This window comes from Pleurodeles waltl, unplaced genomic scaffold, assembly GCF_031143425.1.
Source record: "Pleurodeles waltl isolate 20211129_DDA unplaced genomic scaffold, aPleWal1.hap1.20221129 scaffold_70, whole genome shotgun sequence".
Lineage (NCBI taxonomy): Eukaryota > Metazoa > Chordata > Amphibia > Caudata > Salamandridae > Pleurodeles > Pleurodeles waltl.
Window position 1 is genome coordinate 1,895,907 of NW_027150391.1, and position 19,356 is coordinate 1,915,262.

The 19,356-nt window shown below is 46.9% G+C and overlaps 1 non-coding gene across 1 annotated transcript; it reads right to left on the reverse strand.

Annotated features, from left to right (window-relative positions):
- Window positions 1-4,480: 4,480 nt before the first annotated feature.
- Window positions 4,481-4,552, reverse strand: TRNAQ-CUG (transfer RNA glutamine (anticodon CUG)). Its single transcript has one exon. It is a non-coding gene; the product is annotated as a tRNA-Gln (tRNA).
- Between the last annotated feature and the right edge of the window lie 14,804 nt (window positions 4,553-19,356).

Genomic DNA, 19,356 nt, shown 5'->3' on the forward strand with positions numbered 1-19,356 from the left:
TGAAAACCTGGTAAATTCTAATAATTTTTGGTGACTGAATGTTTCCAAACTGAATATAAGAAGTGAAGCCCTTTATAATATAGCTGCAGTGTTTCATTTGGGGTTGAATGTCTCAAGAAGATGTGTCAATTTTTCACACGCAACACCAGCGGTGTTAGGTCGGATCCGATTCTATTCCTTGAAACAGAGGTAATGCATCAGTTCTGCTGGGGCAGGACTTTATACTCACATACGAGGGCCGAGGGCTAGACTGGCACCACTTGACAGGGCAAGACTCACAGTTGGCAGAGTCCAGGTGCTGTAGCAGATGAGCTGGAAGTCTCTTGTTTCCCTGAGACTTTAGAAGAACAGGAGGCTATCCAGAGAGACCTTGGAGACACTATGGTTCTGGGTTGGAGAGATGCAGGTCCAGTCATTCCCACTAACAGGAAAGGAGGGCAGCAAGTTCGTACAGCAGAGCAGGATTCCAGCAGAGCCCAACAGAGTGACAGTCCTTTCAGCAACCCAGCAGTCCTTCTTCCTGGCAGAATATCCACAGGTCCAGAATTGTACTGAGTTGGAGGAGTCTTTTTAAATACACTGCACTCTGTCCTTGGGCCGTCCAGGGCCTACCTTAGGGGTGATAGCGTATTAAAAGGGAAAGTTTGGGCATGGTAATAGGGTTAAGCTGGCAGGTCGACGTGCCAGTTCAAAACTGCACACACAGGCTCTGCGATGGGCCTGGGCAGACATCATGGAGTTCTGCTACACAGAACTCTGCGAAGTTCTGCGAAGTGCTGAAAAAGCTGTGCTAGGCAGAGTTCCGCAAGCTGTGGAGTTTGGGTAAGTTGCACTGTTCGCGTTAATTTTCAGCGGCAGAAGTTTCTCTTGCACTGTAAAATCAGTGCGAACGGCATCACGTGGAGCGCCAGAGGGCACTAACTTTCTGCCGCTCGAGTAGATATTCTATTTGAGCAGCAGCTTTCTCAACGCGGGTAGTAGCGACCTGCTGTGACCATCCACATTCAGCAATATTGTTCGCGCTCACCAACATAGCAATTTCACTCGCTTGCCAACTTAATGTTGGTGAGCCGCGCAAGAGAAAAAATGATGCTCCGCTTTGCTTTGTGGAGTTTTTTGGGAAATCGCAGAGCGTGGAGAGGGCAACACTCTGTGAAATCTGCCTGTGGAGGGTAACAGATGTAGATTAAAAAAACAATCCATCATAAGCGCAATCAAAGCGAATTTTGTTTTACAGTCTCTTTAGCTCTGCACTGTTTATGATGACAGCTGTTGGTACCAGAAGTTCAAGGTGGCACTGTGCCGACCCTGCCCTTCTTGGAGCAGGGGTTACGCTGTTACTCTGTAAGTGCTTCTGCATCCCAGTGGAGGTGTTGCATGAGCCCAAACATTGTTTGCAGTGACTGCCCGTCCCATGCAGGGGCGGCCCCTCCGCTATGGCAGAGGAGCGTCACCCACTGCTAAAACAGAAAAAAAATATATAATAAAAGTATTTTATTATCACTTCATTTTTTCACTAAGTGAGGGTCGGACGAGGCCATCCACTCCCATGTCACTAGGGAGGAGGAGTGGTATGTGCACTTCTAAGTGTGCATGTCAGTTTGGCTTCCGTTCGAGACTGGCCAAACTGACATGCGCACTTAAAACTCTCCACCCAGCTGTGCTGCAGACACAGGGCAGGCTCCAATTCCCTTCCTGACTGGCATTTCTGCCCGCTCAGGCCAATCCTGTTGCTTCTCTCATGCTGGCAACAGCATGAGAGACACGTCATGATTAAATGGGAAGAGGAGGAAGAAGACAGCGGTGGGAGCGTTGAACACTGAGGCAGCAGGAACTTTTTTTTTTTTACTGGTCCCCTGTGCTGCGCGCTGTCCCCCACCCCTTCCTGGCAGCAGCCGCTACTGGTAAAATGAAGAGGAGAGTCATCACAGGGGATGGAAGGAAGGAGAGAATCAGCAATGATGTGAGTGAAGCAAGTACAGAGGAGGAAGAGATGGAGGAAGGGGGAAAAAAGTGTGACAAAGGAAGTTAAATAAGGAAGAGAGGGGAGAAAGGAAGGCAGGAAGGCAGTGCCAATCTGAAGAGGGAGAAGGACGGGCATGGGCATTTATCATGGGGCATTTTGCACTGGGGAGGAGACAGAACCTTTGGACACCATTTTCTAAAGTCCCATGGTCACCGTTACTTCTGTACAGTGCTTTAAATGGGCAGGTACTGTCTGCTACTGACTACCTGCACTTCTCCTATTTGAAATGGAGAGTACCTGCACTTCTCAGCACTCCTACAATACATTTAATGAGAGAGTACCACCACTTCTCAAGAGCAAACAGGTACTCTAAATAGTGAGTACTTGCACTTCTATGTAGTGAGTACTTGCACTCCCCCCCACCCCTCTGTGGTTTATTGCAGCAGGCACCGCTAGGGTTGCCACCTGGCTGCTTTTGTAAAGACCTGCTCAGTGTTTTCAAGTGTAGACCAGTAAATATGATGCGAATAGCAGACATCTGGTATTTTTTCTCCTATGAAACATAAACCTAAAACAGCAAACAGATAAAGAAATCAAATTAAAAAGTGTTTGAAAACTGTTTAGTTTTTTTCTAAGTGATCATTATAACAAGTAGAGAGATATTTGCCTGTTAGAAAGGAATCCTGACACTTGCACACTTCTTATTTTTCACCTAACAGCTCTTGACTGTTCCAGAATAGCAACACGTAAATAAAAAGCTGGTATTTTTCTCTAAGAGAGGTGGTAACCCTAGTCACAGGGGGATGATAAGTAGAGAGACAGAGAGAGAGGAGGAAATAGAAATAAAGATGAAGGTAGCAGAAGGAGAGTGAGTGTTGAGGATAGAGAGAAGGGAGAATAGGGCAGAGAGAAGGCGAGAGATGAGGATGAATGTATAAGAGAGGCGGATGAATGGGAGCGGGCTGAGATGAACATTTTTGTCAGAGTTGGATTTGGTGCCCGGCCCTGGGTGCGGGCAGAGTACAGAGAGTGGGGGAGAAGAAAGGTGAAGAAGTGCGAACAGAGGAAGAAGGTAATGTGAAAGTAGATGAAATTATAAACTATGAAAGACAAGTAATTCGCCTGAACCTATCTAAACCTAATTTTAGCAGCAGCATAGCTTTCGGGCGGTGTTTGGGGTGTTACACCCCCCTGATAAATGTATTTTCTGCTAAATAGTTGGGTAGGAGCTTTCAGCCAAGTATGGTGATGTGTCTGTCGGATTTCACCAGGAATGTTTAAATAAACGCAGACAAATAATATACACTCTCCCTATTTTGAAAGTCCTCAAAGGTTTGGTTATATCACAAAATATTGTGTTTTCACTCACTTTGTACTCCTACCAATCCACATTCCTCTCCCTGTTCACTGTCCCTTCGGCTTCTCTCATGTACCCTGCTTGTCATGTAATGTATTTTAACATCATAAGCCAGTGTGACTGGTGGAAAACCTGAAGGTCATGACCCCCACCCCAATCTTACCAAGCTACGCCCCTGAGTGTTAGACTGCTTGCAAAGCTCTTTCAGTGGATGAACTGGCTCTACCGTATCCAGGGTCACTGGAATCATGCGATTGCATGGACCCTGTGTTTTTTGCAAAATTGAGGATCTTATGCAATTGCCACATAATCCATCATCGGCTGCATAATCTGCAGATTTTAACAAAAAAACAAAATTGATTGCTATTTTAAACGGTTCAAAAGTTACTAACAATGCAGTAACACGTGTTGGCAGTTAAAGGCATTTTGCAAAGGTGACTGGTCTCCTTTCTGTTGCTTATTGCTAAGTCTCGGTGTTAAACTGGTACTAATGAGGTGCAACATTTGCCCATACAGTGTTAACAAGTGTAAAAATGACAAAATCATGAGCTAATCTTATTAGAAAATATGCTCCACTATGCCACATAATTAGCCTTTTCTTGCTGTATTATTTCATCAACCGTGCCGCATAATTTGACCTTACCCTGAGGCGTAATACCAGTGGCCGTAACAATATCTACAAACAAATCAAGAGCCCAGCAGGGCGCTTTGATGTTACTCTGCCACCGCTTGCACCCAGTTGTACTCTAGGAAGCACTGATGTGACTGAATAAGGAGGCGCTTGTTTGGGAGTCAGAGGGCCGAGCATCCCGGTGTTTAATGCTAACAAGTCCTAACTGGGGGTCATAGGCGGGAAGAGAACTGGTTGGCAGCGTATTACAATTTTATATATTGTTTAAAAGGAGAAACGACCTGAAAACAGTAACCTCTGATTAACCACAAAAGCAATCGATATCGTCTCAAATCACACACGGGGGGGCTACAGAGGGTCTTCACACGACTCTCCATAAAACCCTCCGTTTAAACAGGATGTCGTGCTCAGCTTCAGAGTGATTAGAAATAGACAAGTGACACAAGAATGGCGCTGCTATTTGCTGATCATTTTCAAGACTGAAATGGTGTAAAGTACATTTTATTGACAAAGAAACAAAACCCTCAGGTCCCACCGAGATTTGAACTCGAATCGCTGGATTCAGAGTCCAGAGTGCTGACCATTACACCATGGAACCGGCTGAGGGCGTCGCTCCAGACGGAAGTTTCACTGCAGGGAGAAAGTGACGGATCATGTGACCCCCCCACTCCTGCTCTAGAGGGTGTCACTCAGTCCCTGCTCCCACAGCAATGTAGTCGAGTTAAGGTCGGGAGCCCTTGTTATTGCCACAGACATCCTGTTACTTTCCAGTCTGGAGGGACATAGCTCTGGCCACCGTCGGCTCATTAAATCATCGACGCCAAAATGGCTCTAAAACTTTAAAAAGCTCCATGTGTTTTTCGTGTGTGGCTACAAAATAACCTGCAAACAACTGGTTTCAAGCTTAAGGAAAACAAACCATCCCGGGTTCCTCCAGACAGCCTGTTGTGTTTGCTGCAGTCTCATCACACGGCGGCTGGGGGGCGCTGTTTGCATGGGGGGCTCTGACCCGGGACACAAGTTCTTTATTGGGTGCACGAGGGTTTTGTCACCTGGCTTCGTTTCCGGGGAGCGCTTGTGTTTGCACATTACCAGCTCCGGGGGGGGGGGGGGGGGGGGGCTTCTGCAATTCAATCTGAGAGGCCACCGCCCCCCACCATTCACTGTCAAACCTTTCATTGCCCCCACCCCTCTACATTCCACCCAGAGCAGGGCTGTGCATGCATTCTAACTGCACCAAGTACAGCCAGAGCCGGGCAATGGAGGTTTAAACCAGGAGCACAGTTCGTGCAAAAAATACATATTGAGTGTTGGAATTACAGATAGATGGGGAGAGAATATAAAAGTGCAAAACCACAAACAATAGTTTTTTTGATTGATTACTGCAGGCAGCAGTCTAAGAGGGTGCAAGACTGATGTTAAAGGGACCCTGAGAGCCCTCAGCTGAACTACAGTGACGTCACGGAGAGATAGAGAAGATGACGTCATGGACCTGCCACTAGCCCACTTCTGGTTATATATTTGTGTGCATTCCTGCGAGAATTTCATGCGTTTCATTCTCTTTCAGTTATTACCTCCTGCTGTGTGCATGCACTGCCACACTTCAAATACGTGGTTTACCACTATCAACTGGCCACAATATGTGATCAACTCGCCGAAAGAGCTCAGTTGGGAGAGCGTTAGACTGAAGAACTAATGGTCCCTGGTTCGATCCCGGGTTTTGGCAGATGGTGGGTTCACTTTTTATTCTTTCATTCTCTTTCTTTTATTGTTTCCTTCTTTCGTATTCTTTCTTTCTCCGTTCAGCCTCCTTCTCTCCAATTTATCCCTTAAATGAAAAGGTCACACGCAAGATGGATTTTTACACAGCTCTAAGGTTTAATGCACCTGATGCCCAGATCCATGATTTCTGACGTAGGTTCTCTAATGACAGAGTTGAATATGGCACAGTAGCTTAGCTGGTTAATGCGCCTGCTGCAAAGCAAAACATGAACGCGAAGGTCACAGTTTTATAGTTTAGGACTCGTTTTAGGCCAATGAATCCTTTGACCCAGTTGAGAGACACCGTAGGACGAGATAGCTAATCAATATATCAATCAATACATCAATAATGTCATCAATATTTATCACGACAATGCATTTCACTTTAGTGAAAGTCATTAATCAATTCAAAACGCTACCATGACCTTTCAGCCATGAATAACCACACCAGTTTAGTAGAATTTTATGAATTTTATTCCCTATTAATTACAATCTAGAAGCAAATGCGTTAATCTCAACAACAAGAAACATAATAGCATAGTCACGATATGGCAACTTTGATAAGATTTCATAAATGCGAGAATCACAAACATCAGAATATAACACGGCGTGAACATAGATAAAGTTTTGCAGAGTGTCAATATTGCGTCAGTTCAACAAAGCATAGTCTCGGTTGTTTGTCTATTTGCGTCAGTTTAGGTGAACACCTGTACTAACCACTGATTAGCATTCGCATGTTGGGCTTCATGCAAAACAATTTTGAACACCAATTTGGAAAACATTTAGCTAAGGTCTCTGTCAAAAGTTAGCAGTTGGTACCTAGAAAGGAAAAGCAAACAGACAAGTTACAATTGCATTGTCATAGTTACCCTCCAAAGATTAGGTCAGCGCACAGGTTCAGTCTTCGTCTTCAGGACATCAGTCAAATCACCATCAGTCAGAACTCAGCTAAGGGACAAAAGGGGCACTTCCCTCATAAGGAGGAAAGTGTAAATGGGCAGTCTAAGGGTGTGGATGGTTTTAATAAAATCTCAAGTCACCAAACAGAGTGACAGAGTTTCTGGATAAAATCAACAGCATTCCCTAACCCGCCTAAATGACCTCTCTGTGACATGGGTTTTTATCCCTTTTCCGTAGTACATTCCCCCAAAATTCTATTGGACATTTACTATACCCCACTATCTTTAACCTATCAGAAAGTACATTAAGTAATCCTAATCTTCACCCCATATTGGTTTACAAGTCTTTGATTGGTCTTCATAATTGACGTCTTCAGAGGTGGCACATCCTGTGACTTCATTCCCTTGTAATTTTTTGCACATCTTTTGGTCAGCAATTCCATTGTCTTCCCGACGATGGGAAACAGGGAGAAACAGATCTACACGGCTACATTCATCTTCCAAGTTCGAAGTAAATGAACGAGCGGGGTCATGGCCCCTTGTGAGTCAGTGTAGGAGGCTGGACTGGCTTGTGGTGAGTACCAAGGGGCACCTTGCACCAGGCCCAGTTATCCCTTATTAGTGTATAGGGTGTCTAGCAGCATAGGCTGATAGATAATGGTAGCTTAGCAGAGCAGCTTAGGCTGAACTAGGAGACGAGTGAAGCTCCTACAGTACCACTAGTGTCACTTGCACAATATCATAAGAAAACACAATACACAGTTATACTAAAAATAAAGGTACTTTATTTTTATGACAATATGCCAAAGTATCTTAGAGTGTACCCTCAGTGAGAGGATAGGAAATATACACAAGATATATGTACACAGTACCAAAACTATGCAGTATAGTCTTAGAAAACAGTGCAAACAATATATAGTTACAATAGGATGCAATGGGGACACATAGGGATAGGGGCAACACAAACCATATACTCCAAAAGTGGAATGCGAACCACGAATGGACCCCAAACCTATGTGACCTTGTAGAGGGTCGCTGGGACTATTAGAAAATAGTGAGGGTTAGAAAAATAGCCCACCCCAAAACCCTGAAAAGTGAGTGCCAAGTGCACTGAAGTTCCCCCAAGGACAAAGAAGTCGTGATAGAGGAATACTGCAGGAAAAACACAAACCAGCAATGCAACAACAATGGATTTCCAGTCGAGGGTACCTGTGGAACAAGGGGACCAAGTCCAAAAGTCACAAGCAAGTCGGAGATGGGCAGATGCCCAGGAAATGCCAGCGGTGGGTGCAAAGAAGCTTCTACTGGACAGAAGAAGCTGAGGTTACTGCAGGAACGACAAGGGCTAGAGACTTCCCCTTTGGAGGACGGATCCCACGCGCTGTGGAGAGTCGTACAGAAGTGATTTCCTGCCGAAACACCGCCAACAAGCCTTGCTAGCTGCAAATGGTGCGATAAGCGTTTTTGGATGCTGCTGTAGCCAAGGAAGGACCAGGATGTCACAAATTGCGTCAGGAGAGAGAGGGGACGTCGAGCAAGACAAGCAGCCCTCTCAGCAGCAGGTAGCACCCGGAGAAGTGCCAGAAAAAGGCACTACGAAGATGTGTGAAACGGTGCTCTTCCGAAGTTACACAAAGGAGTCCCACGTCGCCGGAGACCAACTTAGAAAGTTGTGCAATGCAGGTTAGAGTGCCGTGGACCCAGGCTTGGCTGTGCACAAAGGATTTCCGCCGGAAGTGCACAGGGGCCGGAGTAGCTGCAAAAGTCGCGGTTCCCAGCAATGCAGTTTGGCGTGGGGAGGCAAGGACTTACCTCCACCAAAATTGGACTGAAGAGTCACTGGACTGTGAGGGTCACTTGGACACAGTTGCTGGATTCGAGGGACCTCGCTCGTCATGCTGAGAGGAGACCCAAGGGACCGGTAATGCAGCTTTTTGGTGCCTGCAGTTGCAGGGGGAAGATTCTGTCGACCCACGGGAGATTTCTTCGGAGCTTCTAGTGCAGAGAGGAGGCAGACTACCCCCACAGCATGCACCACCAGGAAAACAGTCGAGAAGGTGGCAGGATCAGCGTTACAGAGTTGCAGTAGTTGTCTTTGCTACTTTGTTGCAGGTTTGCAGGCTTCCAGTGCGGTCAGCAGTCGATTCCTTGGCAGAAGGTGAAGAGAGAGATGCAGAGGAACTCTGATGAGCTCTTGCATTCGTTATCTAAAGTTTCCCCAGAGACAGAGACCCTAAATAGCCAGAAAAGAGGGTTTGGCTACCTAGGAGAGAGGATAGGCTAGCAACACCTGAAGGAGCCTATCAGAAGGAGTCTCTGACGTCACCTGGTGGCACTGGCCACTCAGAGCAGTCCAGTGTGCCAGCAGCACCTCTGTTTCCAGGATGGCAGAGGTCTGGAGCACACTGGAGGAGCTCTGGAACCTCCCAGGGGAGGTGCAGGTCAGGGGAGTGGTCACTCCCCTTTCCTTTGTCCAGTTTCGCGCCAGAGCAGGGCTAAGGGGTCCCCTGAACCGGTGTACACTGGCTTATGCAGAATTGGGCACATCTGTGCCCAAGAAAGCATTTCCAGAGGCTGGGGGAGGCTACTCCTCCCCTGCCTTCACACCATTTTCCAAAGGGAGAGGGTGTAACACCCTCTCTCAGAGGAAGTCCTTTGTTCTACCATCCTGGGACAAGCCTGGCTTGACCCCAGGAGGGCAGAAACCTGTCTGAGGGGTTGGCAGCAGCAGCAGCTGCAGTGAAACCCCAGGAAAGGCAGTTTTGGAGTACCAGGGTCTGTGCTACAGACCACTGGGATCATGGGATTGTGCCAACTATGCCAGGATGGCATAGAGGGGGCAATTCCATGATCATAGACATGTTACATGGCCATATTCGGAGTTACCATTGTGAAGCTACATATAGGTAGTGACCTATATGTAGTGCACGCGTGTAATGGTGTCCCCGCACTCACAAAGTCCGGGGAATTGGCCCTGAACAATGTGGGGGCACCTTGTCTAGTGCCAGGGTGCCCTCACACTAAGTAACTTTGCACCTAACCTTTACCAGGTAAAGGTTAGACATATAGGTGACTTATAAGTTACTTAAGTGCAGTGTAAAATGGCTGTGAAATAACGTGGACGTTATTTCACTCAGGCTGCAGTGGCAGGCCTGTGTAAGAATTGTCAGCGCTCCCTATGGGTGGCAAAAGAAATGCTGCAGCCCATAGGGATCTCCTGGAACCCCAATACCCTGGGTACTTCAGTACCATATACTAGGGAATTATAAGGGTGTTCCAGTAAGCCAATGTAAATTGGTAAAATTGGTCACTAGCCTGTTAGTGATAATTTGAAAGAAATGAGAGAGCATAACCACTGAGGTTCTGATTAGCAGAGCCTCAGTGAGACAGTTAGTCACTACACAGGTAACACATTCAGGCACACTTATGAGCACTGGGGCCCTGGAGAACAGGGTCCCAGTGACGCATACAACTAAAACAACATATATACAGTGAAAAATGGGGGTAACATGCCAGGCAAGATGGTACTTTCCTACACAACCCCCCCCCCAAACGAAGGACAATAAGACTAGTCATTCCCTGATGGGTCTTCATTGTCTAAGTGGAAATATCTGGAGAGTCCATCTGCATTGGAGTGGCTACTCCCAGGTCTATGTTCCACTGTATAGTCCATTCCCTGTAGGGATATGGACCACCTCAACAATTTAGGATTTTCACCTTTCATTTGTTTTAGCCAAAGTAGAGGTTTGTGGTCTGTCTGAACAATGAAGTGAGTGCCAAACGGGTATGGCCTCAACTTCTTCAGTGCCCAGACCACAGCAAAGGCCTCCCTCTCAATGGCAGACCAACGCTTTTCTCTAGGGGTCAACCTCCTACTAATAAAAGCAACAGGTTGATCCTGGCCCTCAGAATTAAGTTGCGATAGGACTGCCCCTACTCCTAATTCAGATGCATCAGTTTGGACATAGAATTTTTTAGAGTAACAAGGGCTTTTCAGGACAGGTGCAGAGCACATGGCCTGCTTCAGCTCCTCAAAAGCTTTCTGACAGTTTGCTGTCCATAATACCTTTTTAGGCATCTTCTTGGATGTGAGGTCATTAAGAGGGGCTGCCATGGAGCCATAGTTCTTAATGAACCTCCTGTAATACCCAGTGAGGCCTAGGAAGGCTCTCACTTGGGTCTGTCTGGTAGGGGGAACCCAATCAATAATTGTTTGGATTTTCCCCTGTAGTGGTGCAATCTGTTCCCCACCAACAAGGTGTCCCAGATAAACCACCTTACCCTGCCCTATCTGGCACTTTGAAGCCTTGATAGTGAGGCCTGCCTTTTGCAGGGCCTCCAAAACTTTCCATAGGTGGACCAGGTGATCATCCCAGCTGGAGCTAAAGACAGCTATATCGTCCAGATATGCTGCACTGAAAGCTTCCAGCCCTTGCAGGACTGTGTTCACCAACCTCTGAAAAGTGGCAGGTGCATTTTTCAACCAAAAAGGCATTACAGTGAACTGGTAATGTCCTCCAATGGTTGAAAATGCTGTTTTAGGTTTAGCATCTTCTGATAATTTGATCTGCCAATACCCTGCAGTCAAATCAAAAGTGCTTAGATACTTGGCAGATGCCAGTGTATCTATGAGCTCATCTGCCCTGGGTATAGGGTGAGCATCAGTTTTGGTTACCAGGTTGACACCTCTATAGTCTACACAAAACCGCATTTCCTTCTTTCCATCTTTGGAATGGGGTTTTGGTACAAGTACCACAGGAGAAGCCCATGGACTTTCAGAGTGCTCAACCACTCCTAGTTCTAACATTTTCTGCACCTCTTGCTTTATGCAGTCCCTGACATGGTCAGGCTGCCTATAGATCTTACTTTTGACAGGCAAGCTGTCTCCAGTATCTATAGTGTGCTCACACCAAGAAGTGGTACCTGGCACAGTAGAGAAGAGTTCAGAGAATTGATCTAGGAGATTTATGCAATGGTCTTTCTGCTCAGCAGTAAGACAATCAGCCAAAACTACACCTTCCACAAGAGCATCTTGTTCTGTGGAAGAGAAGAGATCAGGTAGAGGATCACTGTCTTCTTCCTGTCCCTCATCAGTTGCCTTGAGCAGGGTGAGATCAGCCCTGTCATAGTAGGGTTTCAGGCGGTTGACATGGAGCACCCTAAGGGGACTCCTGGCAGTGCCTAAGTCAACTAAATAGGTGACTTCACCCTTTTTCTCAACAATTGTGTGGGGTCCACTCCATTTATCTTGGAGTGCTCTTGGGGCCACAGGCTCCAAGACCCACACTTTCCGCCCTGGTTTGTACTGAACCAAAACAGCCTTCTGGTCATGCCATTGCTTCTGGAGCTCTTGGCTGGCCTGAAGGTTTTTACTGACCTTTTTCATATACTCAGCCATCCTTGATCTGAGGCCAAGTACATAATCCACAATATCTTGTTTTGGAGCTTTTAAAGGTTGTTCCCAACCCTCCTTGACAAGTGTGAGTGGACCCCTAACAGGGTGACCAAAAAGAAGTTCAAAGGGGCTGAAGCCCACTCCTTTCTGGGGTACCTCTCTGTAGGCAAAAAGGAGGCATGGTAGAAGGATATCCCATCTCCTGCGGAGTTTTTCAGGGAGACCCATAATCATGCCTTTGAGAGTTTTGTTAAATCTCTCCACCATTCCATTTGTTTGTGGATGATAGGGCGTAGTGAATTTATAAGTTACACCACACTCCTTCCACATGGCCTTTAAGTATGCAGACATGAAATTGCTTCCCCTGTCTGATACTACTTCCTTTGGGAAGCCCACCCTGGAAAATATTCCCAGGAGGGCCTTTGCCACTGCAGGAGCTGTAGTGGTCCTTAAAGGAATAGCTTCAGGATATCTTGTGCCATGGTCCACTACCACTAAGATAAACCTATTGCCTGAAGCAGTAGGAGGGTCAAGGGGGCCAACTATGTCAACCCCTACTCTTTCAAAGGGAACCCCAACCACAGGCAGTGGAATAAGGGGTGCCTTTGGGGTGCCACCTGTTTTGCCACTGGCTTGACAGGTTTCACAGGACTTACAAAAATCTTTTGTGTCCTCAGACATTCTAGGCCAATGAAACAAGGGAACAAGCCTGTCCCAAGTTTTCATTTGTCCCAGATGCCCAGCTAGGGGAATGTCGTGGGCAAGAGTTAGGAGGAACTTTCTGTACTCCTGAGGAATCACTAATCTCCTGGCAGCTCCAGGTTTAGGATCCCTTGCCTCAGTGTACAAGAGGTTGTCCTCCCAGTAAACTCTGTGAGAGTCACTGACATCCCCATTAGCCTGTTTGACAGCTTGCTGTCTCAGACCCTCTAATGTGGGACAGGTTTGCTGTGCCACACTCAGCTCCTCCCTGGCAGACCCCCCTTCACCCAAAAGCTCAGCAGTGTCTGCTTCAAGCTCCTCTGGTGTAGGTTCTGCACAGGGAGGGAATTCTTCTTCCTCTGAAGTTGAATCCACTGTAGAGGGATGGATAGTAGGAAGTGGTTTGCTTCTACTAGCCCTAGCTTTTGGGAGCACTTGGTCCATTGTTCCAGGATCCAAGCTTCCCTGTCCTTTTTCCTTTTTGGCCTGAGCCCTGGTTAAAGCAAAAATATGCCCTGGGATGCCCAGCATTGCTGCATGGGCCTCCAACTCCACATCTGACCAAGCTGATGTCTCCAAATCATTTCCTAGTAGACAGTCTACAGGTAAATCTGTGGCTACCACAACTTTCTTTGGACCAGTAACCCCCCCCCCCAGTTGAGATTTACAACAGCCATGGGGTGGCTAAGTGTGTTGTTGTGAGCATCGGTTACTTGGTACTGGTGACCAAGTAGGTGTTGTTCAGGGTTGACCAGTTTCTCTATGACCATAGTCACACTGGCACCAGTGTCCCTGTAGGCCTGAACCTCAACACCATTTATTAGGGGTAGCTGCTTGTACTTATCCATATTAAGGGGACAAACAACTAAGGTGGCTAAATCAATAGCCCCCTCAGAGACTAACACAGCCTCTGTGGTCTCCCTAACAAGACCAACCCCAACTAAGTTACCAAAAGTGAGCCCAGCTACTCCCTTGGATTGGCTATTAGTAGGTTTGCTCCCACCACCACTGCTATTAGTAGGGACACTAGGTGTAGCAGTAGGGGTTGTAGTGGTAGGAGGCTTTTTGCTTTTCTTTGGACAACTGGGATCTGTTGTCCAATGGCCTTTTACTTTACATAAATAGCACCATGGTTTCTTTTCTTTGTTTTGATTAAAAGAGGATTTGGGCCCACCACCCCCACCAGAGTGTTTTTGTGGGCCTGATGAAGACTCATTTTTAGATTTGTCCCCACCCTTGTCAGAAGACTTACCATCCTTCTTTTTGTTGCCATCTTTGTCACCCCCTGTATGAACTTTTCTGTTCACCCTTGTTCTGACCCATTTGTCTGCCTTCTTTCCCAATTCTTGGGGAGAGGTCAGATCAGAGTCCACCAAGTACTGGTGCAACAAATCAGGCACACAATTATTAAGAATATGCTCTCTCAGGATCAAGTTATACAGGCTGTCATAATCAGTAACTTTACTGCCATGTAACCACCCCTCCAAGGCCTTCACTGAATGGTCAATGAAATCAACCCAGTCTTGTGAAGACTCCTTTTTGGTCTCTCTGAACTTTATCCTGTATTGTTCAGTGGTTAAGCCATAACCATCCAGGAGTGCATTCTTAAGTACTGTAAAATTATTGGCATCACTTTCTTTCACAGTAAGGAGCCTATCCCTACCTTTTCCACTAAATGATAGCCATAGGATAGCAGCCCACTGCCTTTGAGGGACATCCTGTACAACACAGGCCCTCTCAAGTGCAGCAAACCACTTGTTAATGTCATCCCCCTCCTTATAAGGGGGAACTATCTTATGCAGATTCCTGGAATCATGCTCTTTTGCAGGATGACTATGGGGAATACTGCTGCTGCCACCATGGGTTTCTAAACCCAACTTCTGTCTTTCCTTCTCTAGTTCTAAAGACTGTCAATCCAAATCCAGCTGTTGCTTTTTAAGCTTCAGTCTGGTTTGTTCCACCCTCAACTTATTGAGTTCCCTTTCTAACAATCTGTCATCAGGGTTGGTGGGAGGGACATTTCTAGATACAGAGGTACGATGGGAATGAACAGAAGGAGAGCTGTCCCTTACAGAGGGCACCCTAACAGCTTGGCTGACAGTGTAATGTGAGAGCACATCATCTGTATGATGTGACTCCACCTCAGTACCAACTATGCTAGACTGTCTAGTAATGGGCAGGCTAAGAAGTTTCTTTCCTGAACCTTTTCCTGGGGGAGTCCCTGGATCGGATTGGGAACCATTAGCTACTTTTTCAACAGATGGGGCACTTTTAGCCTTATCTTGTTCTCTAAGCATGTTAAGTAACAATTCCAAGGAAGGATTCTTCCCTACACTGAAACCTCTCTCTACACAGAGACTCCTTGCTCCTTTCCAGCTAAGGTGATCATATGCAATCTTAGACAGGTCAACCTTTTGGCCTGTGCCAGACATTTTTAGAGAGAGTTAAAGTGATAGAAAAAGAGAAGAAAGTTTTAAGAACTTTTTGGAAAGACAGAAAAACTTTTTAAACTTTTAAGAACTTTTTTGAAAGTTTAGAAGTACTTTTCAGCACTTTAGAAAAGAGTGAAAAGAGGAAATGCAAAACTTTTTAGCTATGTGTACACACACTGAACTTGTTTTGTATATTTTTCTCTTATGAAAAGTACAATGACAAGAGTGGTAAGTAGTCTCAAAGCACTTATCCCACCGCTACACAACCAATGTAGGAGGCTGGACTGGCTTGTGGTGAATACCAAGGGGTACTTGCACCTTGCACCAGGCCCAGTTATCCCTTATTAGTGTATAGGGTGTCTAGCAGCATAGGCTGATAGATAATGGTAGCTTAGCAGAGCAGCTTAGGCTGAACTAGGAGACGAGTGAAGCTCCTACAGTACCACTAGTGTCACTTGCACAATATCATAAGAAAACACAATACACAGTTATACTAAAAATAAAGGTACTTTATTTTTATGACAATATGCCAAAGTATCTCAGAGTGTACCCTCAGTGAGAGGATAGGAAATATACACAAGATATATGTACACAGTACCAAAAATATGCAGTATAGTCTTAGAAAACAGTGCAAACAATGTATAGTTACAGTAGGATGCAATGGGGACACATAGGGATAGGGGCAACACAAACCATATACTCCAAAAGTGGAATGCGAACCACGAATGGACCCCAAACCTATGTGACCTTGTAGAGGGTCGCTGGGACTATTAGAAAATAGTGAGGGTTAGAAAAATAGCCCACCCCAAGACCCTGAAAAGTGAGTGCCAAGTGCACTGAAGTTCCCCAAGGACAAAGAAGTCGTGATAGAGGAATACTGCAGGAAAGACACATACCAGCAATGCAACAATGATGGATTTCCAGTCGAGGGTACCTGTGGAACAAGGGGACCAAGTCCAAAAGTCACAAGCAAGTCGGAGATGGGCAGATGCCCAGGAAATGCCAGCTGTGGGTGCAATGTCTACTGGACAGAAGAAGCTGAGGTTTCTGCAGGAACGACAAGGGCTAGAGACGTCCCCTTTGGAGGACAAATCTCACACGCTGTGGAGAGTTGTGCAGAAGTGTTTTCCCACCGAAAGACTGCCAACAAGCCTTGCTAGCTGCAAATCGTGCGTTAAGCGTTTTTGGATGCTGCTGTGGCCCAGGAAGGACCACAGTGTCGCAAATTGCGTCAGGAGAGAGAGGGAACATCGAGCAAGACAAGGAGCCCTCTCAGCAGCAGGTAGCACCCAGAGAAGTGCCAGAAACAGGCACTACAAGGATGCGTGAAATGGTGCTCACCCGAAGTTACACAAAGGAGTCCCACGTCGCCGGAGACCAACTTAGAAAGTCGTGCAATGCAGGTTAGAGTGTCGTGGACCCAGGCTTAGCTGTGAACAAAGGATTTCCACCGGAAGTGCACAGGGGCCGGAGTAGCTGCAAAAGTCACGGTTCCCAGCAATGCAGTCTGGCGTGGGGAGGCAAGGACCTACCTCCACCAAACTTGGACTGAAGAGTCACTGGACTGTGAGGGTCACTTGGACACAGTTGCTGGATTCGAGGGACCTCGCTCGTCGTGCTGAGAGGAGACCCAAGGGACCGGTAATGCAGCTTTTTGGTGCCTGCGGTTGCAGGGGGAAGATTCCGTCGACCCACGGGAGATTTCTTCGGAGCTTCTAGTGCAGAGAGGAGGCAGACTACCCCCACAGCATGCACCACCAGGAAAACAGTCGAGAAGGCGGCAGGATCAGCGTTACAGAGTTGCAGTAGTCGTCTTTGCTACTATGTTGCAGGTTTGCAGGCTTCCAGCGCGGTCAGCAGTCGATTCCTTGGCAGAAGGTGAAGAGAGAGATGCAGAGGAACTCTGATGAGCTCTTGCATTCGTTATCTAAAGTTTCCCCAGAGACAGAGACCCTAAATAGCCAGAAAAGAGGGTTTGGCTACCTAGGAGAGAGGATAGGCTAGCAACACCTGAAGGAGCCTATCAGAAGGAGTCTCTGACGTCACCTGGTGGCACTGGCCACTCAGAGCAGTCCAGTGTGCCAGCAGCACCTCTGTTTCCAGGATGGCAGAGGTCTGGAGCACACTGGAGGAGCTCTGGACACCTCCCAGGGGAGGTGCAGGTCAGGGGAGTGGTCACTCCCCTTTCCTTTGTCCAGTTTCACGCCAGAGCAGGGCTAAGGGGTCCCCTGAACCGGTGTAGACTGGCTTATGCAGAATTGGGCACATCTGTGCCCAAGAAAGCATTTCCAGAGGCTGGGGGAGGCTACTCCTCCCCTGCCTTCACACCATTTTCCAAAGGGAGAGGGTGTAACACCCTCTCTCAGAGGAAGTCCTTTGTTCTGCCATCCTGGGCCAGGCCTGGCTGGACCCCAGGAGGGCAGAAGCCTGTCTGAGGGGCTGGCAGCAGCAGCAGCTGCAGTGAAACCCCAGGAAAGGCAGTTTGGCAGTACCAGGGTCTGTGCTACAGACCACTGGGATCATGGGATTGTGCCAACTATGCCAGGATGGCATAGAGGGGGCAATTCCATGATCATAGACATGTTACATGGCCATATTCGGAGTTACCATTGTGAAGCTACATATAGGTAGTGACCTATATGTAGTGCACGCGTGTAATGGTGTCCCCGCACTCACAAAGTCCGGGGAATTGGCCCTGAACAATGTGGGGGCACCTTGGCTAGTGCCAGGGTGCCCTCACACTAAGTAACTTTGCACCTAACCTTTACCAGGTAAAGGTTAGACATATAGGTGACTTATAAGTTACTTAAGTGCAGTGTAAAATGGCTGTGAAATAACGTGGACGTTATTTCACTCAGGCTGCAGTGGCAGGCCTGTGTAAGAATTGTCAGAGCTCCCTATTGGTGGCAAAAGACATGCTGCAGCCCATAGGGATCTCCTGGAACTCCAATACCCTGGGTACCTCAGTACCATATACTAGGGAATTATAAGGGTGTTCCAGTAAGCCAATGTAAATTGGTAAAATTGGTCACTAGCCTGTTAGAAATGAGAGAGCATAACCACTGAGGTTCTGATTAGCAGAGCCTCAGTTAGACAGTTAGTCTCTACACAGGTAACACATTCAGGCACACTTATGAGCACTGGGGCCCTGGAGAACAGGGTCCCAGTGACACATACAACTAAAACTATATACAGTGAAAAATGGGGGTAACATGCCAGGCAAGATGGTACTTTCCTACAGTCAGCACACTGGAAAATAAAAAAATGCATTTAATATGAGAGCCAGGCAGCTAAACTCCGGCTCATGCTAACTTAAGGCTTATGAGGTTTTCAATACAGATTTAAAAACGCAAATGTTAATATAAGCTCATTTAATCGTAACATCACCATTTTGGTCATCATTATTAGTTTGCGTAAACATTGGTGGCCACTCTTCGTGGTCACAATTCAAGTGCACGTTTAAGCAAATTGCTATTACTACAGTTTCTATGCGGCATCATCTCATCTAAATTCATAAACATTTCATGTTAATGTAGATTATATAAGCTAAGCTCTCTCAAGGGGCTCTGACCCGGGACACAAGTTCTTTATTGGGTGCACGAGAGTTTAATCACCTGGCTTCGTTTCCGGGGAGCGCTTGTGTTTGCACATTACCAGCTCCGGGGGGGGGGGGAGGGGGCTTCTGCAATTCAATCTGAGAGGCCACCGCCCCCCACCATTCACTGTCAAACCTTTCATTGCCCCCACCCCTCTACATTCCACCCAGAGCAGGGCTGTGCATGCATTCTAACCGCACCAAGTACAGCCAGAGCCGGGCAATGGAGGTTTAAACCAGGAGCACCGCTCATGCAAAAAATACATATTAAGTGTTGGAATTACAGATAGATGGGGAGAGAATATAAAAGTGCAAAACCACAAGCAATAGTTTGTTTTGATTGATAACTGCTGGCAGCAGTCTAAGAGGGTGCAAGACTGATGTTAAAGGGACCCTGAGAGCCCTCGGCTGAACTACAGTGACGTCACGGAGAGATAGAGAAGATGACGTCATGGACCTGCCACAAGCCCACTTCTGTTTATATATTTGTGTGCACTCCTGCGAGAATTTCATGCGTTTCATTCTCTTTCAGTTATTACCTTCTGCTGTGTGCATGCACTGCCACACTGCACATACGTGGTTTACCAATATCAACTGGCCACAATATGTGATTGACTC